This window comes from Acanthochromis polyacanthus, chromosome 20 (genome assembly GCF_021347895.1).
Source record: "Acanthochromis polyacanthus isolate Apoly-LR-REF ecotype Palm Island chromosome 20, KAUST_Apoly_ChrSc, whole genome shotgun sequence".
NCBI lineage: Eukaryota > Metazoa > Chordata > Actinopteri > Pomacentridae > Acanthochromis > Acanthochromis polyacanthus.
The window spans coordinates 9552485-9576774 of NC_067132.1; the positions used below are offsets into that span (position 1 = coordinate 9552485).

Below are 24290 nucleotides of genomic sequence, written 5' to 3' on the forward strand. Positions count from 1 at the left end.
ACTATTAATAATGTTTGGCTTTTTTACAATGCCAGTGGCATCTAAACACTGACAAGATTCCCATTTAGTGAGTTCTTCTCTTTAATAAATGCTGATCCATCTTGGGCACAAATCCTTACAGATTAACATATGATAAACAAGACAGTGTACACTTGTTTATATGTTCACTGTTAAGAAGGTCACAATATGAAGATTCTCTCCCCTCCCCGTTCTCCCTGACCAATTTTCCTCCACTTAATTTGTGATGGGATTATCCCGGCTGTCCGAAGGGTTTGGTTGGTCCCACGTTTAATAACCAGCAACGCCACTTCAGACTGAGCCAGCAATCGATCCAGGCTGAAGAGGGAGTGAGACCATTGGGGGGGTGGCTAATAAGACGAGGCCCTAATCCAGCCCCTGTAGTGAGGGATTATGGTCAGGGCGCAGGGTCATAGACATGTACACACATCACGATTCACCACTGAGAGGTCAGACCCTCCAGGGGCCATTACTTCACATTGCTTTGTCCTTTATTTATCTTTCACACTCACCTTGTTTGGAGGAGAAATATATTAGCTTGTATGAATCACCAAGGATAAAATCACTGTCAAATATACATAGCAAAAAGTCAATATAAAAGTAATTTAGCCTCGTATTACATTGAAGAATCTTAATCGTATTCTGAATCATATGAGGCTACCATAGTTGAATTTGGGTCAACAGTTGGGGCAAAGGTTTTCACTATTTTCATGGATGATGACTTCACTTACAAATGCTTATTTTAGAAATGTGAAGTCGAACGTAATTGAACATTTCGTGGCTTACTTTTGACCACGTGTATTAATACACTACTTTTGAGGAAAAAACGAAGACAATCGGCATCTTTCTAGGTGCAAAATCTAAAGAAATCATTTATACCAGTCCCCTGTTTGGTGTGTTTATGGTTAAAAACAATAGGCAACATCATACTTCATCCCTGACGAGGTGTTTTTTCTCCTGACATGTTTGAGAACACCCACACAACACAGCTGTTTTACAGTACATTGAGATTTTCCTGATAATTTTGTGTTGTCAGTAGATAGAATGCTATGATTAACATTGATGTCAGTGAGTCCAGGGGAATGTTACACACCTACCTAAGGCTTATTAGCTGGATGGCTGAGATGAATCTGCACAGATGACCTTTTAACAACATTTTCTGCAGTGTAAATGAGGCATCGTGTTGTAAAAATGGCCCAAACACGTCTACACATTAATTCACTCCGCTAGAAACACTACAACACTGCAAACATTTCACTTAGTCATCAGTCTAGTGGGTTATAAACAACACCAACCAGCACAGTTACATTCACCTCACTACACTCATTTCCCCACTATTTCGTCAAGTGGCTCTAATAACACAGCAAAATCAGCTTCCAACCTAGTGATGAAAGAGATGGGGGGGTCAGCTCTAATGTATTAGCTCTGGAATTTTCCAATCACCGAAATGGCATGAAGTATAAAGTCCTTACTATACCTGGGAAGTAGGGAGTGGCTCTTCCCTTCTGACTGACTGCCAACTTAAGGTAATGGAGCTAGTGCTTCAGCATACTGATAAGGTTACAGAAAGGACACAGTAAGGATAGACTTCCTTGTGGTTGTAGTCTTGGATTTCTGTTTTCATGAAGACATTTACTTCACAGGGGTTGAAAAAGTAAATTTAGTCAAATTTTCCAACTTTTACACTAGTTTGTTGGGTCATTTTCAAAACAAACTCGTGTGATAAACAGCAGCTTGGTGAGTAAAGATTCAGTGTTGTCATGACTCTTGACTGGAACACTTTTTGCTCCAATAACAATGATTTCATTGCCGCTTGAATACGCTCGTTCTCTTGAGGTTGTCAAACAGTAAGATCAAAATGAAACTTAAAGGCGAAATTCAAAAGTAAATCTCACAGGGCTTAAAGCTGGTACTTTGTAGATTGAAACTTGTAACGTGAGGTATTTGACCACAGCTGTAAATAAAAATGCACCTGCTCTGACATTAATAACTGGGAAGTGCCCAGAAGAACAACACTTTGAAGAGTTTGACTATGATCAAGAGCAGTGCTTTGGTATAGATCCATCCTTACTTTCACTGAAAGATGTGAGGAGAGTTTATAATTTCAGTAAAAAATCTGCAGTGCACCAAACATAGCAGATGGCAACATGCTACAATGTGTCCAAGGTTGAAATTATTCTGCATGATATGCGGGTTAGAGGTTAGTGAATAAATAAAGTCAGGTCCTTACTAGTATTTAAATACAAATGTGTGCACAGAGTAAGCCTATAGGCACTACCAGCCAGCTAGGGATGAAGTCTATATGGTGCATGAATTGGGTATTTTCTCCTGTGGCCCTCTAGTCCTGGAGTACTCTGAGTCTATGCTTTCACATCGAGCTGATTTAAATATAAATGCCAAGCGACCATGGCTTCATGAAATGTCTAAAAGCTATTTTTTCCTGGGCTGCTTTGAATACTTCAAGCTTGGGCCAGTTCAATGTCTGAATAAATTATGGCACTGAGCCATTTTAACTCTCTCTCCAACCACTGACTACATATTGATGTCCCTTGTGTGCAGCGAGGGGGACTTCCACTGAATACACCCTGACCTGAATCATCAACAGGGGGGCAAAAGGTTCCATTTTATGAGAGGAGCAAGACAGTTCTGGAGTGGTGGGAACCAAGATTCAGGAGAAGGAGATGAAATATGTAGAAGGCTTAAATAGGACGCTGGTCAACCGAAGGCCAAGCAAGGTCGAGAATGCCACTCAGAATGCTTCTGTGAAATGTTTAGCAAACTCCAATCTGATGTAATGTCAGAAAACGAAACGAAACAAACTTTGAATAAACACCGACTGCTGACCTTTTCCAAGAGGTGAAGATGTAATCCAATAGATGGATGGATGGAAAAACACTTCAAAGCAAAGCAGCAGTTATGAAAACAAAAACCCAGCTTGACTTTAGAGTTAAGTGCTCTTCTGTCTATAAATCGTGTTTTTGTGTGCGTGCTTCTGAGCATATGTACAGTATGTTTGTTTAAATCTATATGAGGGTTTGTTGGGCTTTCTTCTACATGTGCACTTGTGCATAAATATAAATATTTTCTTTTTGCAATGTCATGTTCACTTATCTTTAAGTAAATCCTTTATATATACTATAAGCACAGCGTGGCTGCGTGACCAAACATGGAAATATAACAGATGACTGCCACCAGCTTTTTCTGTCATTTCATTTTTATTCCATCAGAACCTGAAAGGTCAAATCCTTCAACAGACTTTCACTTGAACAACAGGATTTAAAAAAAGAAGAAGAAAAACTCCTAATGTGTCATGGAAAAAGCTTGGTCTTTCTACGTTATAGAAAAGCTCCAGTCATAAGTTAGCTGGTTAAGGCACAGAAGGCATTGTTTGCAGAGAAATCAAAACACTGCCCTGACTTTGTCACCTGTACTATTTACAGCTAAGATGAAGTTCTTTGCCCAGCGGCGTCTTTCGTAAACTGCCCTAAACTATCACTTGACCTGCTGTGTAACCTTTCTAGAAAAAAATCTGCACTTCTTTTGATGGTTTACTGAACTGCTATCTTTGTGCTGGTGCTGTACATCAATATTTCCTCTTGAAAATGAAGTGCTTAAAGGATCAGCCTGATGACTGTCAGTGATCACTTGAATCCTCCTCGGCCTCACTTGGCATACAGTGCATGGGGTGGTTCTAGGCTGTAAATAAAATATGTACGTAGCCTCTGTTGTCTGAAATGTAAAGCCAATACGGAAGTGCTGTAAACCTGCATTTTGTCTAATGTGAAGAAGGGAAATGTCTTATTAGGAGGGTTAACTCCTTTGGGTGCAAATAGAGCTCAGACTGTATTGACGCCTAGGAGAAAACGACCCTACTTTTCACATGATGTGTTACCACAGCAAACATTCACCTAAGAGGTTTATAGTTTATGGTGGCAAACACTAGTCTGAATAATGTTCAAATACAGCATGATATTCTTTTTGGAGATTCTGGTCCCATATGGAGCAAAATAGTAGATAAAGCAGGTTGTGTTTTAGGACGAGGCTCCTGACAGGTTGCCATGGTATCTTAGTCATATCCACCCCTTGCTCATTTTGTCTGGTTTCAAAAGATCAAGCCAACAGTTAATCACAAATCACTGAGTAATGTCATTGTTGCTATGTCTTTCCTTTTGAATATTAGGAGGCTAGAAGCAGACTGGGCTAACCCACAAAAAGTCCAAACTGAGTTTTATGTAATTTCAGTAATATTTTATGTCTTGAGTTCAGTGACAAAATGGTCTAACCCACCGCCCAAATACAGCGTTACAGTGAGGCTTCAAATATTAGACCATTCTTAAAACCACAAAACTTATTTTTCTTAAAAACTACAGAAAGAGGGTTAGACTACTCTGCAACCAAACAATTCAAATAGTCTGCTCGTGGGATTTCTTCTGATTACTTTACTACTAAATGAGGATATTACAGTGTACCTACAAAGTTATTCTGCTCAGAATCAGCCTTGTCCTCTTTGTCAAACTTCCCATGTCAGTCATATTTGTTTTGGAGTTGGCTGTAATGTCCCATCACTGTGCCTGAGTAGAAGACTAAGGCAGGAGAAGGCTCTTTTCCCACAGGGTTGCTGAGTCAACCATCCAGTTTTCAATGTGAACAAGAAATAGAGAGAGGCAGAGACTGATTCTTTTCTCCTGACAGAAAGACAATACAGACAATTTACTGGAGAGAAAGAGGAGAGGATGTCAGCCTCCTCCAGGCCCTCAGAGATGAGGCCTCCAACAGCAGACACCTAGACACTTGAACAACAATAACACCAAAGTGTGTGTGTGTGTGTGTGCGTGAGCGTGTTTCCCTAGACAATGACGATCTCAGCGAGGAGGGGCGGGGTGGAGCTCATTCCCCAAATCAAACCTGACTCATCTAGGTCGAGGTTCTACTCATGTTGGGACTCCAGAGAGCAACAAAAAACTGCATATGTGTGCATGTGTGTTGGCAACTGTGCACATATGAGTGCAACTTACATGTGATGTTAAAATTGTTGAACATTTAACACTGAGGGTCAGGTGATCATTGTTGATCTCAGGATCAGGAAAGTTTTTCTTACTTGAAAAGGTTTTAAAGAATGCAATGGTTTGCAAGCTTCAATGCTGGCTTAAATTGAATTAATGAACTATTCATAATCTCCCACCTATTTGCGAAAGATAAAAATGGTACAAACCAAGTTAAAAATGCAGCAGCCCTATTACAACATCCCGCTCTATGCCAACCTGGACCAGACTCACAGAGACTTCCCTCCACACCCAGGCCTCCAGGGAGCTGCTAATCAACAAACCAAACAACCCTGAGTCGGTCCAGAAACAGGACCACAGCAGCACCTTCCGTGTAAACACCATTTTGTGTGTTTCTCCATTATGGCTGGTCCAGAAGAACAGGCTCTTGGAGAAAAGGGGCTATAAATCTCACTCAGCCCGATATGTGGCCCAGTCACTGATGATTAAAAACACCGCTGTGAAAATGTCATGAGCCAGGAGTAACAGAAGCTAGTAGAATGGACAAAGCTACCAGCCTTTTTTCAATTTTTAGATTTAGGATTTGGTTGACTGAACAAATTCTGACTTGTGCACAAAGAATTAAAAAGCTGCTACCGCTAAAATAGTTAAACGCTTCTCCTAATTCAAACCTTCTCTCTCTTCTGAGATGTCACTTCAGTGAGGGAGATTACTTTAGTCAGCTTCATTGGTGTCAGTCTGTAAAAGCTGCAATGAAACTGGAATCCCATTAAAAAGTCACTCAGGCACCCTAAACAATTTTATTAATATCCTTCTGAGTTACTTTTGTCTTCTGCAGGTATTTCAAGGCTTTTGCAACTGAAAAAAAGAATATTATTTTCTAGAATAAAACACTGAACATCGGTGGCACATAGAGTTCAACACAGTTGAGTCGATTAGTTATCAACTCTTAAATGAATCACCAACTACTCTGATGACTGATTAATTTTGGTATCAGCAGCTTTTTAAGAAAGAAAAAAACCTTTAAGGTTGCTTGGTTTCTTTACTCCTTTGCAACTATAAGCTGAATATCTTGGGCTTTGGGAAACACAGGTTAAGATTTTTTCAGTATTCTCTGACTTTTTACAGATCAAGGTACTAATCAATTAAAATAATTCACAGATTAATCAACAATAGAAATAATTACTAGTTGCTGCCATAGTGGCACAAAATGTTGCACATTAATGTTGACAACAGAAAACAGTTCTGGCTTTGAGCTGCATTGTCCTTATGTAAAGCGTAATCATTTCTTACTTGTGTTTAATATTAATCTCTACCTAAGACTAAACTATACACATGTACTTTGCAGGTGGGCTTTGTTAAATTAAATGCCACTTCCCTAAGCCATGTCACCTTGTCGTCAAATGCTGTTTCTGTAATGAAACAAGGTTTCTGCCTTCATCCATTTCACAAAGTAGAGTAAACACTAGTAGAGTAAATGAAAGAATGTTGAGAATGCAATTAAGGAGCGGTGTTGCTGTGGAGTGATCAACAGCAGAAATCCATCACTAAACCACAAATCCACACTGACTATGAATCCAGGTTTTTATTGCATTGATTATGCATGTGAGAACAAGCTGTGCTCATGTAGCATTCAGGCATTGATATCCACAATGCATCTTTATGCTGTACGCAGGTGAAATGTGTAGCATGTAAACATCAATTAATAATACTAACTGCAGACATTTTGAGACAGTAACGTTAAGACAAGATCATTACGATATAGTACTCCTTATGCGGTATTCACCTTATTCAGCTCCGCCCATCTTTCAACGGGTGGGACTTCCTGTTTTGAGTAGCACTTCCGGTAACTCGGTCAGGGTGGTGTTTACAACTGAGAAATTGATGCGGGAAGAAACGAAAACCTCTTTAAAAAACAGAAATGGATCAAGTCTACCTCATCCGCGACTTATTACAGAGTGGGAGGATGACATGAAAAAGTGGCCACAAGTCATGTATGGCGATATTTTTAACTATTTCGTGTTGTCTCTTGGCGTTGATCGCTCGGCTATGAGGAATTATAAGAGCACTGAAGCCTATCAATATTTGCACAGTGGTAAAGTCGGCGCTGTTCTGTTACATCAAGAACGGGAATATACGTTTCTTAAAGCTAATGTCAGCCCGAGTCAGGCTAGTACCTCCTCACACATGGTGGGTGTTGGTGACAGCTGATGAAGCGGTGGAGACCATGGGATGCTCCTGTATCGCTGGGTTGGGACGGTCCTGCAGTCATGCTGCTGCAATATTATGGAAGGTATGTTGATTTGAATAAAACTTTATTTGATTCATGTATATACGATGTGGTTGTGCAAACGTAGGTTGTTATTGTCATTTCTGAAACAGCTCCTGCGGTTTACTGTGTTATTAGCCCTGTCACAAGCTAATGCTAATTCCCTGGAGCAACAAAAAACTGATTCTGACCAAATCGCAGTCATAACAACGTTTCAAAATAGCAGAGAGTGTCTTTTTACCTCACTGATGGCATAGCTAGGTCTTTAGTGGAAACTGAACTTTGTTAGAATCGCTGTAGCTGCGCTGACAGTGACCGATGCAAGCTGTGTGTTTACATAGCCATGAGCTGGTCCGCAGCATTCAGATCTAACCTTTCCGTGCTCTAAACAATTCTGAGAGAGAGAAAGCTTCATCTTTCCCCAGTTGTTGTGGCACCCACGGACAGCGCAATTGATGCCAAACATGTTAAAATCGCTTAAAAGAACAGTGAAAAGTAGCTACAGTAGCGAGAGGACTCGATGTTGTTGTAGTGCGAAGACGGTCAACCGGAAGTCGATCTCAAAAATGGCGCCGCCCTGCCTCACTTCCTGAATAAGGTGAATAACCAACTTGTTTTACCCAGAGGATATGTTTGGCAATTGGCCGGTGCCAGAGGCCAATTAGTAAACAAATATAAAATATTTACAAGACTTTTTTGAGAAATGACATGCCCTCTTTGCCAGCTCTCCTTTGAAAAAAAGACTTTCTGGTTAAACAGAAGTTTGAAGTACCATTAAAAGGCTCCTTACTTGTCATATTTATTTTTGCAATTAACTGAGTAACAGCCAGGGAATATGGCTAAAAATAAAAAAAAAATAAATTAGGAAATAAATCTGTAGCCACAATCAACTGAATTTAATAAGATGTCGGCGGGTCAGTCTGCACCTTATCACGGACCTGATTAGGCCCACAGGCCGTAAGATAAGTGTCACTGTTCTACACTTTGTTTACACAATGGGAATCCGTGACTCTCAGAATGATTTTACAGCACAAAATATTTTCCTTTTTATCTCCAAGCAAGCTTAAATCGTCACAGATTTAATTGTCACAGCAGCCGTGCAAACAGAAATTGGAGGCCGATGAGTGAGTGAATGAATTTCAGTTTCTGGCAGGTTGGACAGCATCTAAAGCATGGAGCTCATTCCACTGCAGCTTCCAGACAGCACGTACACAAAATCCATATCGCAAACATTTCAGCAGTAAGAACAGCTTCTTCCTCTACACTGTGAACAAAAAACATCCTCAATCCGACTGCTCTTTTCAGAAAAGAGGACAAACACAAACTTCCACCAGACTAACTAACTTTTTTCTTCTGAATCCTTTTAACGATTTATTGGGGAAAACCAGAAAGTTATTTGGTGTGTGAGATGAGAGGAGTGCTGCAGGACAGCTGATATGGACACTGGTGTTTGGCCTGGTGTAAATATGATGTCCAGTGTGTGGACTGCCTGATGGGAGCTGCCGCTGAGAGCAGATGTTAATCTTGATAAAGGTCTCATACACAAAAATCTCTACACACATAACAGCATGTCTGAGTTCAGAGGAGTTGACACGCGACAAGTCCAAGCACATCAGAGAAGAGTCCTTTCCTTAATGCAGACCAGAGCAGTGAAAACAAAAACAGAAGAGAAGAACTCAAACAAAAGCAGTACTCTGTACTAAGAACTTTTTTACTATTTCAAATTGTTTTTGAAAAGGTGATTATAAGTTTGTTGGCAACAGATGGTATTTTGATGTGCACAGTTTATGGTTTAGATAAGCTCTGATCGGTCACGCAGGTTTATGAAAGTACATGAGGTTTTCATTGAAATTGGAGGCTGGGGATAATGAGAGGGAAGGAGGGGTTTAAAAAAGCTAACTTTTTCTAGTTAGGACCCTGGGTAGGGATAGCACATCTAATTGGGCAACAGGGTAGCATAATGGGTATGATAATGACAATATCACACAAAATAATATGTGCATGGTGATTTAAAAGGTATTAAATGGGATACACAGTGTTGGTGTAACATTTAAGTGCTTACATGTAGCACTTAAATGTCAATAAATCATTACTTCAGTCACTCTATACGGCTTTTAACTTCACATACCGCTGGGTTGGATTTCACAGGGAATTAGCTGGAATTTGTCATGGCACAAAACTGAGTTTGCTTTACATCTCAGGAAAAGAATTATGTTCTTTCAGTAAGAGTCTAAGTTACAGAGTTTCTTGCAGTTGCAGATGGAAACAGCAAACAGTCTCATCCAAGGTCCAGAGTCTCCTTCACTCATGCCAGTGGCACAACTTGACCCCGCAGTACAGAGTGTAGAGTGATGAAATGTGCAAGCAACATTTCAGCAATTGCAACAGCACTTGAAGTACTGAAGCAGTGATCGTATGCTAAAAAGCATGAACTTTTATGTCAGGGTTTCTTCTTTCAAAGTTGTCTGGACACACACATATTTCCTTCGGTACAACCTTTGAAGAGTGAAGAAGCCTTGTGTCATCATGCATAGATAGAAGTTTTCCTGCTACTTAATTTCTTGAGACATATAGAATTGTGTCCTTTGGACTTGAACCATCATCAAAAGGACCATGATTCACACTGGTCTCAGTTCAAATGATCACACCTAGCTCAGCTAACTTGAATCTAAGCAGTCGTTGCATCACATGTAAAGTTTCCCCTACAATGCAAAACACAGGCAATATTTTCATGTAGCACTGAATTTAAAAACCTATGTCAAAAGCTGTTGTGTTGTGCATGGCTGTGTTGAAAAAGCACAATTATTGAAAATGTCTATGTTTTTGGTGAAGTTGAAGGTATCTGTTAGCAACTAAACTGAATGTGAATGTGAGCCTTTTTTAATATGTAGGGTTATGAGACTTGAGAACGACTCGACTGGAGGGTAAATGGGCAAAGGTACTCCTTTATTAAGAGATGTGATAGACTGTTATGAGTCAGGCAGTAAACATACTTGTCATTAACCACGCCCGACGGATACGTCGGCGGGATTATTGCATTCGGTGCGGTATCTGGCTGGGTAACTATGTATGTATGTATGTATGTATGTATGTATGTATGTATGTGTGTATGCATGTATGTATGTGGTTATGTCCGGTCCGATATCTCTGCAAGGGCTGAAGTCAGGATAATCAAACTTGGCACTGAAGATCAGTCTAAGGTCCCCTGCTCAGTTGTGGAGTTACAGGTCAGCAGATCAAGTAGGGAGGGAGATACGTACGATGATCAAAATTGATACATATTGCATCAGTTGTATAGGGAAGACAGGATTTTCGCCAGCAGAGGACGTGGTTCTGCCCTCTACTGAGGGCTCATCTAGTTGGTTCATGCAACCAATCTCTGGATTCTCTGTACGTGCTATGGTGCCAGCTTGCATCACTGCTTTTAAGAGAAACTTTCAAACATTCTATTGAATTATCTTCTTATTGTGACTGATAAAGAGGCTATTCGTGGGAAATGCTGTTATAATTTTATTGCCCAGGCCATATTGGTAGCCTTTATGTAGCTAAGTAAGGAAGTTTTTTCAGTCTGTTTTTACTGAGTTAACCAACACTGCAGCAAATTGTTTGATTAACTTAGTTTAACCTACAGGAGACTGTGAAGGCTTCTATAGTTTATTTTGCTGCCACAGAGGAAATAACTTCATGATGAATTAAAATCAAATTGAAAACTAAAAGTCAACCCACCCCCTCTGCCAGCAGTGCTTAAGCCCTTCAAAAAAAAAAAAAACCCTGCTAACAGTGTGCTTAGTGGTTGTTTGATTAATCACATACTGTGTAAACAGGTAAGGTGATCAATCAGAAGAAATTACAGGGTCTCCTGTCTCCTATCATGGGTTATTCAAAGGAATTTAGGATAGTAAGGGTTGAAATCAAATGAACAGAGGACTAGCAGATATGTTAATTAACAACATTTCCTCATTAAGTTAATAGAAAACCTAATCCAAGCAGAATTACGTTTCCTCCAAAATGTATTTGCGGTTGCAAATTAGTTTTCCAATGAGAAACCAAGGAAACAAGTGAACACAACTAAAACAACTGTTGATTGCATCATTGTACAGGTCAATTAGAGATAAAGCCCTGCCACATACTTCAGTCCTGCAGTTGTAACAAATTCATGACAAACTTTCACGTTGTTCCAAAAAATGCCCTTTTTAAAAAACAAATCTGACTGAAGTAAGATTTTGGATTGTTCCATTTCTTAAAATTGGAAACTGGGCAAGATTGAGGCACTGATCTTAAGTGAAAAAGATGAAGCTGGGCATTCTTTTAAGACTGAATCAAGACCTACTGAGCGTGGGTGTGAGCTTGCTGACAGGGCTACTTCAGCCCTATTTCCATTTTAAGTGTGAAACATGTCATCACCCTGCTTTTAGATGAGGGGGCACTCAGATTTGAACTGGGGACCTCTTGATCTGCAGTCAAATGCTCTGCCACTGAGGTATACCCCCTGATACTGTTCCAGGAGCTGATTGGGGAGATACTACAAGTCAGCTAGTTGGGGGTTTGATCTCTGCTACTTGACTAAATTCCACATGACAAAGACAATTTGGGCCAACGGGCTTTAGGAGGTAGGCAAGAAATTCAACCTCTCATGTCAACCTGCATCTGCTCTGTTAGAGTAAGACACTAAAAGCCGAGTCAGCTCCAGGGTGCTTCCTCGTGCTAAGTGCTGACAACTGTATGTACAGGGCTGCAAATGAAAGGAGACTTTTCTTATGAAGATCAATAAAGTACTGTTACTATGAATGTGCTGTCATGATGGAAACAGAACTCTGTAACTGATCAGTCCAAGAAGGATATGACTATCAGGGAGTTTAGCACAAAAGGCAAGGCAGTAATGTTTTCATTTTTCATGCATTTGTTTCTGCTGTTTCCTGTAGACAAATCAAAGCATCTCAAGATGTATTAAAAGATTCACAGTTCAAATCTATTACAGAATAGAGGAAGTGGCTTTATGTTTAATTGAAAGAGTTCCAGACTTTAAAATATGCCAACATGTGCTTCTAAACAGTTGCATGGTTAGCAGGAAGTCCACTGGCTAGTTGCTGCACATCGTCAAATTAATTTGACCTTAATGTTCACATGGCTTCACATGAAACCATTCCATGAGAAGGATACACACAAGTGTTTTGCTTTGCTCAAAGCTATGATTGTGATCCAAAGTAAGCACTCTGAAAGCGATCATGTTTGCGGGAATATGGGAATTTTGCAGAGGAGTGTTCTGGGATTTCCACACAGCTTGGGGGTGGATTGTATCTTTATGGATTTGATGAAAAACAGGAGGGAGAGAAGCGGAATGACAGACTTACTGTAGCTATGGCCAAGGAGATGCCTCTCTATTCCATAAGCACGCTAGGACTAGTTTAATCATTATTCATGAGTACTTCGTACACTTTCATTCTGCTATTTTACTTCATAAAACTGTGGGTTTTAATGCATTGCTTGTTATTCAGCAAATATTGTTGGAGTGCACAGCAAAAGAAAATCGGTGGTCTAATTGTATCTAGCACAGTCACACAGGGAGATCATTTCAGTTGTTATCAAGGAAAATTAACTTGCCCTAGTTTCTTGAAGCAATTTCCATATATTCTTTATAATTGGAAAATGTTTTGTTCCTGACATACAGTTCAGGCCAAAATTATTCATATGGATGCGTAGTTATGAATTTGTGTTTGATCAAGAAGTTCTGAGCTATCTGAGTAATTCTTGCACCAATATCTCAAGACAGACATGAACTTTAGTCCTTCACGAGGATGCCCATGGACACCAACTAAGGAAGACTTTGCTTCTTCAAAAAAAATGCTGACCTGGACAAAGAGGAAAGCTTTTCATAATCAATTCTGTGCTCAGATGAGATAAAAATGGAGTTGTCTGAACACAAGGACATACCTTTAATTTGACAAGAGAAAGAAGAAGTATTCAGTCCCAAGAACATCATGCCCACAATGGTGGTTGGAATGTAATATTTGGAATGTGTTTTTCAGCTGATGATCCAAGCAGTCGGTTCAAAGCAGAAGGTGTCATGAGAAAAGTGGACTACTCTTAGACTCTAGAGGAAAACTTCATGCAGTTTGTTCTGTGTAGCATCGAACCTTCCGACTAGGCAATGATCTGAAACATACAGCTAAAGTGGTTAAAAATGTTGAAAAAAAGATATCAAGCGTTTGCAGCCTGAATCCCAACAAGAATCTGTGGAGGAAAGCGATGACTAGAGAGAAGGTGAAGAAGCTTTTAATCTGAAAAACATGAAGCTCATCTCAAACAAAGAGTGGAGCAAAATACTAGTGGATCCATGTAGAAACCTTGCGAACAGTTCTAAACACCATTTGATTACTGTGGTGGTAAATAAAGGGTTTTTCAATGAGAGAAGGTAACAGTGAGATTTCCTTGAATAGTTTGAATCTTAAGATGAGTTTAATGACTGAACAATCGTTAAGGCAGTTCTTTTGTGTAGCATGTCCATATCTGTGTAGAGTATTGGTCAGTGTGTGCTCATCTATGGACACATTCACATTTCAAACAATTAATCAGTCCTGTCTGTATGCAAACAATGCCCGCATATTGTGCTTTAGCAGGTGCTGATAAATACTAGGGATGCGCACGACGAGTCGTTTAATCCTTTAACCGCCTACTAAATTAAACGTTTAGTATTTTACTAGTCAGTTAAACGCTGCAGTAACCATCATGCACCTACTTATCATGCACCTTACTGTCCTCAACAAGCAGCAGGTGCTGCTGTGAGCTCCTGCCCGTCCCAAAGCACAGGCTGTCAGTCCAGTAACCCCGCAGCAGTCCCAGTGTCTGATTAGAGGAGACCAGGCGTGAACTAACCGTTACGTCACCCGTTGGTTTCAACGGCGAGAAAATGAAGTCTGGATTTTGCTACTTCCTGGTCGCCATTTTGGATTTTTTGGAGCCAGTGACGTAAAAAGCGTCTTCAAACAGGCTTGACCGGAGAGCAACTAGGGGCAGGACCAGTCTATGGGCAGGCCAGATTGAGAGCTGAAGACTCTCTTATCCCGCCCACATTTTACCGCAGAGGCTTCTGTTGCTGCTTTCGCCCTAAAGGATCTGTCAATCAGTCCAGACAAGACTGTCTATCAAGTATAGCCACGCCCGCTGGCTCCGCCAACTTTAACGATTTATTTAAAATTCAGTATTGATTTATTTTAAGATCGGCCACCTGATCTCTCATTCTGACCATGAAAACTAACGGGAAAAAAATCCTGAGCTGTAGAAAATCAGTCTATCAAATTTTATTTTTTCCGGTGATGAATTGGGGTCTATGGAGCAAAAGCTTTTTGGAGCCAACCCTAGCGGACAGCGTGATATTGCAAGTTTTTGACACTTCCGGGTGGGCTTCATTTTTGGAGCCAGATGCTACGTCCATCTTTATATACAGTCTATGGAGGAGACCCACATCACTCCGCGGCCAGACGGCAGATGAATCGCGCATGCGCAAAGTCACTACTGATCCCATCCAGACTTACGGAACGGGATATAAATGAAAATGTTTCTTCACTGTCATTATGTGGCTTTATAAACTAGTCGACTAGTCGCAAATACAATTTGAGACTAGTGGGTGGGGAAATTAGTCAAAATTCCCATCCCTAATAAATACCTGTTTTGCCGCATGAAGTATGTGTAAACACGCATGTGTTGCCAACCACATGTGGCTACACATTTGTCTGAGTGCTCTTATCTTGTGTGCTATGAAGCAGACAAATTTCACAGGTGACCTCCCTGTGGAAGACAATGAAAGAGATTGACGCAGAAGTAAACACAGGAGGGAGGCTCTTCCAAAAGGACTAATGAGGAGGGTGGAGGAATCGAGGGGTTGTGTGCTCGGTCCACTGGGACAAAGAGCTTGGAGACAAAGAGATGCTAAACACCCCAAAACCCTTTGTGAACTTATTGTGTCAAGAGCAGGAGGTATTGCCCTTGGCCAACTGTGACCCTCTTTTGACATGTTCTACACGATGTAAATGAGCCACAGAGGCTCTCACCGACTAATGAGACAGACAGAGAAATAAAGACGGATTTACAATTTACCACATGTTCTGTGTGCATATATAATCAAATCAGTTCTTAGAAATATTTTGAATTTGAACAGACATGAAAGCTTAAGTAATTATGCTAATTATTCTCAAGTATAATCATTATAATTATCATGATATCTGCAGTGATGTTGTTAGATGGGGCCTACACTATTTTTTTTCTTTTACTTTCTATGATTTCTTTAAATGTTCTTTGAATGTTTCATATTTTTTGTTTTGGCAAATAAATACTTTGCCAGACATCTGAGTGGAGGACACATAGCAGTGAACTCCCCGTTTCATTTATTTGGGAGAAAACAAACTGGGTTTTATAAAATCTGCTTTTGATATGCCATTTAAGTGCTGACTGACACTACAAGAGGTTTGCTTTTGGTTGGTGTCCTTGCTCAAACAGAGGGAGACTAAAAAGCAAGCAGAGGAATTCAAAACAGGGTGAAAGAAATGCAAAGCCAGTGTGGTTCATACGATGCTTCTAAAATAGATTTGAACATTTAATTACCCTTTTTTTGCCTTACTTTACAAATGGATAATTGTCTGTCATTTAAATTTTTAATTGTTCACGTTAGGGTTGTTGCTTCAAAGTTTGATTTTTAAACAAAAAATTAAATTGACTCATTCTTTTAAATTTCCATTTCTGTGTTTGGCGCTCATGATTGGACTGTACCATTACTGCCTAGGGGGAGTCTACTGCCCGTCATGGATCCAATAGCACAGTCACATTATGTATTATATCATGGTGCATCTTTCCATGGAATACTTTATCAGCCATCTTCTGTTGGGAGGTTTTGGAGACATGACTAAACATTATTCACAGACTGGAGCCACATTGTTATTGATGTTTTTTATATTAAACATTCCAGCAGTGACCTTTAAATATTTTTAAGTGAATGGCTAAATAAATGAATGAATAAATTAAATGCATGCAAAAATAATATTACTGTAATGTTGTTAAAGACAATATATTGTGTACAGCATTCATTTCATGCCTAACATGTAGTATAGCCAAATAAATTATTGTATGTTCAGATAGATAATAATACATGATTTTCAACTGGGTCCATGGTTACACACACACACACACATTCCCCCATCACCAGTGGTATATTCCAACAACAAGTTCAAAACAGGGGCATGGGAAATTTGAATAATGAGTCATTAAAAATTAAAACACTAAGAATACAAAATAATTCTAAAAACTCAAACATGAACAATTAAAAATTAAACTGAGAGACAATTATCCATTTGGGAAGTAAAAAAAGGATAATGAAAGCTTCAAATCAGTTTTTCATGTGATTGAAATCAGTAGGACTGCAGTAAATTAAACACTCCTGCTTAAACACTCTGTTAACTATTCTGCGTTTAAGAGAGAGAACCAGGCAGAGAGAATAAATGAATTACTTTTAATAATGACACGGAGGATTACTACTAAAGATCTCAAGCCCTGACATTTTTGTTAAAATTTAAACCTAGAATGTTCAGTTTGGAATTTGGTAACTAAAGCATGCTTGATATTTTTTGTGGACATAAAGGCAGAAAGAGATATGATCTCCTGGTGTTTCTTTTCCAAAAATAAATGAAGAAAGGTCAGACAACCAAGATGGTTCAGTCAATTCCTGTAACGTTTCACAGCTCTGGAAAATTGCAAAGTTTTAGCAAATAGCCACTCAAAGCCATGTCATTCTGAAAAAGATTTACCACATCCACAAAGATGTCAGTGTTAACATAGCAGACAAACAAACTGTGCATTAAGAGTCCTATGGGAAGTCAGAAGGAGATGGGAATGCCATATTTCAATAACAGGCAGACACATAATTCTGCTAAATGTCCTTCTGCTCAGTGTCTTTGGTACTGAGATGACACCTAAGTCAGTGCAAACAAACTCTGACTCTTTTCCCATGATCCCTGTCACAGGGTTATAGCCAGTCACCATTTGAGTCTATTTCTCCATGTCAGAAAGTGTAAATGACTTTGTTTCCCAATCAGGACCTCAGTGCTCCTGTGTTGCTTTAAGTGTGACACAAGTGACCTGCAGAACCGCTCTCAGCCCAGCTCAGGAAGTAATAAAGCAGTCAACAAACACACACTTGTACACACACACACACATCTCCACATGATTCAGCTGTCTAGCTATGGCTTTATTAGGATCCTGGCAGAAGTAATAATAGGAATAATACTGGTAGCACATTCCCAGCAGTGCTGAGTGGAGACTTTTACCACTCCAAGCACTTCACACTTCATTACCAAAACACTGTCTTCACCATTTAGCAGTGCCGGCACTTGCAATAATTAGCTATAATCAGCTCTGGATGATATTATGACAGTATGAGTGTTTTTATGACTAATATTCCCAGTGACTATGAACAGAACGCCCACTTCTCAGCAGTTTAAAGACCCACCCTGGGCACTCCCTCTCTCCCTCTCCCAGTGCAAGTGTGAGTTTGATTAAGAGTTGACATAACTAATAGCCTCTCCACTAACGCAGGTAAAGAAAGGCAGTTCAGAGTCTCACAAGGACCAATTGGCTTAAAAGTGTTTTCAGCTCGCTAATGATGAGCTTGCTATCCCAACATACTCGCTGCTGAGTGTGTACTCAACTCTGAAGCTACTTGGAGAGGTGTTATGCAAAGCTGGAGTGGCTCTGGATCATTGGCAACGAAGGGCTGAGTAGGTCTTCGAAGGGCGACAATGTCACAAACACTTCTATATGCAAAGGTTTTGGAGTCCTCGGGCAAATTGTATGTTCTGTTCATTTTTGAAGAGAAAAAAATACAATACACAGTTCAAAAAATGATCAGAAGAGACTTTAAAAAAACTTCCTACAAATAGTAGTGGTGTCTGCTGAAGGTGGGGTTAGTCTGGGAGCAAGGTGCCTGAACTTTTCAATTATTCACCTGTTTTTTTTTTTTATTTAAAAATTCAGTTAAAATAAAACGCAGCTAATTATAATTAATTCTATTTACTACATTTTACTTCACAAATTGACAAAATGTGTAATTTTCATGAACTTTTGTATACAACCATGTGTGTTTATCATAGCTCTACTACTCCCTATTTTGCCAAAATCTTATACATTTACACAAAAAAGGACCCTTGTTACATGCCCCCTGTCCCATCAACTCTTCGGTATCCCTGCACTGACAAAACCTGATTCTTCATAGAGAATTTCGGAGATTCATACTGATAGCTGAATGGGAACAATGGAAATTTATTTATGTAACCACGTTTAACAGAGATAAATCTTAGGGAGAAATACATACACAACTCTGTGTGTTTCACCGTTTTGTTGAATCAGAGCTAAATAAATGTCCAGTTCTTGTTATGTGTGAGCTAAGAGGATAAGCTTGTCATGACAAATGTCATGGTGATGGATAGTGTGGTACTACAGAGGATGAGAGAGAAACAGAGTTAAAAAAAAAAAAAGCCATTTTATCACCTCTTCCAGAGGCCATAAATAAAAGCGAGAAAGAAACAAACAGAACTGTTTCTTAACAATTCCATTGGCTGTAATGATAAAACTCAGTGAGAAATGGAGGGTGCTTCTTAGATTTATTCTACTCTACAGTTTTCTTGTTGTAAATCTGGTTTTACAGATGTAGGTGCTGGAGTACTTACATAACAGCTAATTTTGCTGTAACACCTTGTAGCCCTTTCCCTTGTAGCCCTAACATATATTAACAAACCTTTAAACTCCTAATAAATCCGATCACATTATCAGCACTGGGTTGTGAGGTTCTTAATCCATCCCCCATTTACAGCAGATTTCCTTGAGTACAACTGGATTTAAAATTCTTCTTCTTTTTTTTTCTTTTTTACTCTCCACTAACGTAAGTGTAAAAAGTCCTGTATGAGTTGTGTTGGTGTCACCCTCTTTTTATCAAATTAAGTCTTTTTTTCCTGCAGTGCAGCATCCTGCTGTCAGTCTTGGCAAATGGTTGCCAGCCTAGTATAACCATGTTACAACATTATTGCTACACACACTGCAATCCAGTCTTAAATCTGGCTAAACTCATTCACTAACTTTGAGTGTTTCTATTTCCAGCACTGTGCATCCCTTTATTCCACTGGCCAGTCCTCCCACTGAGTTTGATTGTGTTACTGGGTTGCTAAGAAATCATTAAACTATCCATATTCCAACTAAGTAATTTCCTGATGGCTCTACTAATAGCACTGGGTTGCTGGTTATCTCTTCCTGCAAGCAACTGTGCACATATATGTTCTTCCTGCAGCATCTTACATGTCTTTTATCTTTCGCAAGTCCTTTCCTGCCACATGCTCAGTCCATGCTCAAGACCTCTTTCCCTGTTTGTCACCTGCATACCAGACTCAAGTTCACCTCTCCATCAAATTCACTGATGTCACCAACCATTTACAGCCTGCTGTATACTTGATGGGATCTAGTAGGCATTGGGGTACGTGCACAATACACAGACATGTTAAACCAGCATTGATAGGCAGGGAGGTAGGGGGTCATTGTGGCCCAAAATCCATCTTTTGTTCAAGGGTGTCTTAATCCAGTCATGCACAGACTGGTATGAGGTCAAGATCCTGTTGGTGAGAATAGGTAGAGCTAAGAATATGTTCAAAGCTACCAATAGCAGGAGCATCCAGTGGCTTAATCGAGCATATCACATTATCACTTCCACAGTTCATCTTCCAGCTGTCCAGACTTTTCTTGCATGTCATAAACCCATCTCTCTACTTTGCCAGTATTTCAACTTTCACTTTTCAAGAAATACAAACCCCACCCTCCAAAAGACAACAGCTACAAATGTCATCAATCTGAACTACAGACAATTGGTACATAGCCTTATCCTACATGAAAGCTCATACAGTGAATCAATGTAATAACATGCTCCACAGAAAAACTCTAAGAACTTTACTAAGAGACAAAGGAGGAGGGAGACAGAGCAAGACAACGCGAGATGGGTTAACCATCAGACAGGTCCAATCAGCTGATGCACACCACCACTGTTATCAACTCTGTGATTCTTCCGATATCAAAGCCACAAGATCATACTGCATCACCTGTTCGCCGCTGAAGTGAGAGATTGAAGAGGTGGTTCTGGGCCAGAGAGGTTAGAGAGAGAGAGAGACGACAGATGAGAGAGATAAGTATCAGTTCCTACTATCAGACCTAGCTGCATTTGGTTCCAAAGCTAACCCTGGTAGTTTATCTATAATAGGCAATCTGTGCCTTTGGAAGTCACCCAAACCCATTGGGAGAGCCGATGATGGAGGGACAGTTCACTTCCTAAGCCTTAAATCTGAGATGGACATCTTAAAAAAAAGAAATGGACATACATACAAGTGTCTATGAGAACAAATGTGTTTTATGAGCAGCTTTGTGGTGTTCAAATTTGGTGAGGCATTCTACAGTTGTATTGGACATTATGCATCACGTGCCCTAATGCTGTGTGCTGCCAGGGTGTCACGGTATGTCTTCTCCTCTGCAGTGACTTTTATATGGCCTTGGCTGGTGGCAGGGAGCCTCCTCAGTGGCACACCACTAAGTCAAATTGATTAGATGAAGGCCCTCTTCTTTGAAGGTGTCAACCCCACTCCCCACCCCGCCCCACCCACGGGCAATCTCTCTAATGGTGTCCCAGCAACCCTGTCACCACAGAGCTTTAAGGACCAAGGAGGCAGAGATTCAAGAGATTCACCAGAGGAGCAGGTCAGTCAAGGAATGGACAATTTGTCATTACATTGTAAGTGTGATTTGGCTGGAGTTGAAAGTTGTAAAGTGGTGTAAATGGAAAAATGACAAGTTATTTTAGTTTGATCTGTACACAGACAAAAAAGACTTTCAGGAGGGGGTCAATTGTGTAAGTATCGCTGCAATCACTGTGATCTTCTGTTAGTGTTTTAAAGCTACTCCACATCAATGACAGTGCAGTTTTAACCTCAGTCAATAGCCCTTGAGCTTCTGCCTTTTCCTGATTGTGTATCCTGAACAACTGCCACTGCGCCTCAAAATAAAAGTTTTGCAGTCAAATAATAATCTAGGAAAATTAGTAATCTGTGAAAGTCAAGTTCAAAGAAGGAACCTCAATGGGATGTTCAAGAGGGTCTGTGTGATCTGTCAAATACTTACTTCAAACATATAAGTGTGTGTCGAAGGTAAGTCATAGCGATCCTTTAAAGTGTTTTTCAAGCAGCAGAAATATTAACATTTTGGTTCAATAATGTAGGAAATATGATGATTAAGACACAGATGACATCAGCTTATATGCATTATATACCTGTGACCTTGGCACTGTGTACTTTACTTTCTGATTTGGACACTCATGCTTGATTCTTGTTTACAACACCGACTCCAGGGAGCTTTCTCTATTTATCCCTCTCGTTTGTCTGCAGGTGGAAGGGGCAGGGAATTAAAGCCATTATGGTGGACTTTATGCACACCTGCCATCTAATATCCAACCTTCATTAACTGTAGTCTCAAATAACTATTAAAATTCTCCTACTTTGTTGCAGTATTTCTGTCACTGAGGTTGTGTCCATTCCTGTTTCTCTATTCCACAGGAAACTTTAACAAATAACAACCTCGCTGCCAGATATAAACAACTGAAGCCATCTCATGGGTCAAATAAATGAACCCCTGGTAAAACTCTTGGAGCAACACAGAACAGAAAATTCAATTTCAAAGCCAGCACCATTAAGATCCAGCGTTAATTTAAAGTTTAAGACATTTTCTCTTACTTCTGAAAGATTAGAATTTAGTCCAAAGTAGAGGCAGAGGCAGCTCCGGCATCCGTATAATTACGGGAAAATTACATTCATTATTGTAATTTACATCTCATCTCCAATCCAATTATTAGCAGTTTGACCTGCATGGCACATGTTAGCATGGAAATCTAAAATGGGCTCCCAAGACGGTGGCAAGGGAGGGGTGGAGAGCAGAAAGAAAGCGAGAGGTAGAGTTTGGGACTTTGGGAGTTGTGGGAGGGGAAAAAACAATCAATATGGCTCTAAAAGATGATGATTTTAAATAGCCATAATTCTCTGCCTCAGAGCACAGCTGCCAAGGGCGCCGCTGGTACACTTTGATGTCTGATATGCAATATTGCTGCCAGTAATTCGCTCATCTGCATCTCTGGAGGGACCGTCAGCTGTCTGTCTTGCCTGACCATGTATATGTGATGCCAGTCAGCCCAGCGCTTAAAATTAAACAACTTTTGAGGTACCTTTGGAGTGAAAATCAGAACTTGTAAAGAGGGAAAAGTTGAAGTGCATTATATATGTATAATCTCCAAAGAACAAACGTACCCTGCGAACAATGCATTGTGATTGGTATCGTGTTGGATTCAAAGAAAACACATCATTGTCATTAACTGCCTGACGACCATTTCCATCTTTATCACAGTCATTAACTACAAATCACAGAGCTACACATATACCTATCACCAAGATGCCATGTGGAGGTGGCAATCAGTGCTCTCACTCTAAGATGTACAATTTTCTCAGAAAATGCAAGGGACAGGCTTCGAAGTAGGCTGTCTGGGTGGATATAGCTTTTATAGCCTCATCATTGTGATATCAGAGAAAAATTAAATGTAGCACGACAAGATTCCAACTAAAACTCAAGTCTTAATATTTCTAACAAGTCTTTATCTATTAAAGTCCCTCTCTTGTTATGTCTGAAATCCTGAGCTATCGTAGCCTGCACATCAAATGTCTATAGATAATCACTAAATTTTAATGTCCATCGATGAAGAAGTGTTAAGCAAGTGAGGCATTTTGGATACAGTTTTGTTTTATATTTTACCTCTTGGAAATGCACTAAATTGAGGTGAAGAAAAAGTTTTGTACACTGGCAGGAATGTAGAGCTACAGTGAAGTAAAGACAGCTCTGTTTATTCAAATGTGAAAGTGCAACAAAAAAAACATTCTGCACTTAAAATCAAAAAATAATCATGATCTCAATAATGATCAAAACATTGCGATTCTGCTTTTGCCCATAATCGTGTGGATGTAGATACTGTACATGTTAAGTTACAATACATGTAACTACTGTAAATGCACAACAATGCCCATGCCCATCAGCAACCCAAAGAAGTCATGTCTGCTGGATGGTAGACTCTTCCATAAGTGGTTGATTCATGAACCAGGCAGTATGATATCTCCTGCATTATTAAACATTTCACTATCCCTTAAGATATACTTACTGTTTCATAATTTTATTGCATACTTTCACCGCACACACACAGGTTTGCAACAGGCCATTTTTAAGGTGTGTCTTCCCAGACAAGACTTTTCTCGTCATGTGCCTCGACTTCAAGCAGTCCAACTGTCTAGACTGGTTGTGTAGTGGTTCAAGTCAAAGTGTATTTGCATGCTTCAATTCTGTTTTCCTTTACAGTTTACTCACTTAAGCACAGTGACTGTAGACTTGGCTCTGGGTGCTGTCAAAATGTGACTGACCTGTAATTCAATACTGTGCCTTAAAGCGTCCAATCTGGCCACAGAATAACAGTCCTCACAAACATGCAGCATAGGGCCAAATTGGGATTAAGACATTCATTGTTGTTCAAAGACACTTCTAGAGGTCAGAAGCTTCTAACTCTGTCTAAAGGCTTGTTGGGGGCAGTGGGATGCAATTTCAAACCATCCTTTTGCCATATGTGAACAGTTTAAAAAGCAACAAATCAATACTGCAGAATCGTTGTTGGTTTAGGGAATAAGCGACACCAAAATATCTCTCATAAACCAAATCCACCTTTCAAATATTGGTTTGTTTGAAGTTAGCTGACAGCGGGTCAGATAGCATCAAATAATCCTGCTTTTCACACTGTGCTACTGGCTCACTTTCAGATTGCTATTGCACCATTCCTGAGAACAATTTCCATAAATCTCCACAGTCTATCAGGCCAGAATGAGCTCTTACGTCAAGGTAGGGGA

At 39.9% G+C, this 24290-nt stretch overlaps 1 protein-coding gene and 1 non-coding gene across 3 annotated transcripts in view; both read right to left on the reverse strand.

The window, feature by feature from the left end:
- The window catches only part of LOC110951091 (partitioning defective 3 homolog), a 400033-nt gene that overhangs the window by 239913 nt on the left and 135830 nt on the right, over positions 1-24290 (reverse strand). The gene's annotated exons all lie outside the window — the stretch shown is intronic.
- Positions 11709-11780, reverse strand: trnac-gca (transfer RNA cysteine (anticodon GCA)). Its single transcript has one exon. It is a non-coding gene; the product is annotated as a tRNA-Cys (tRNA).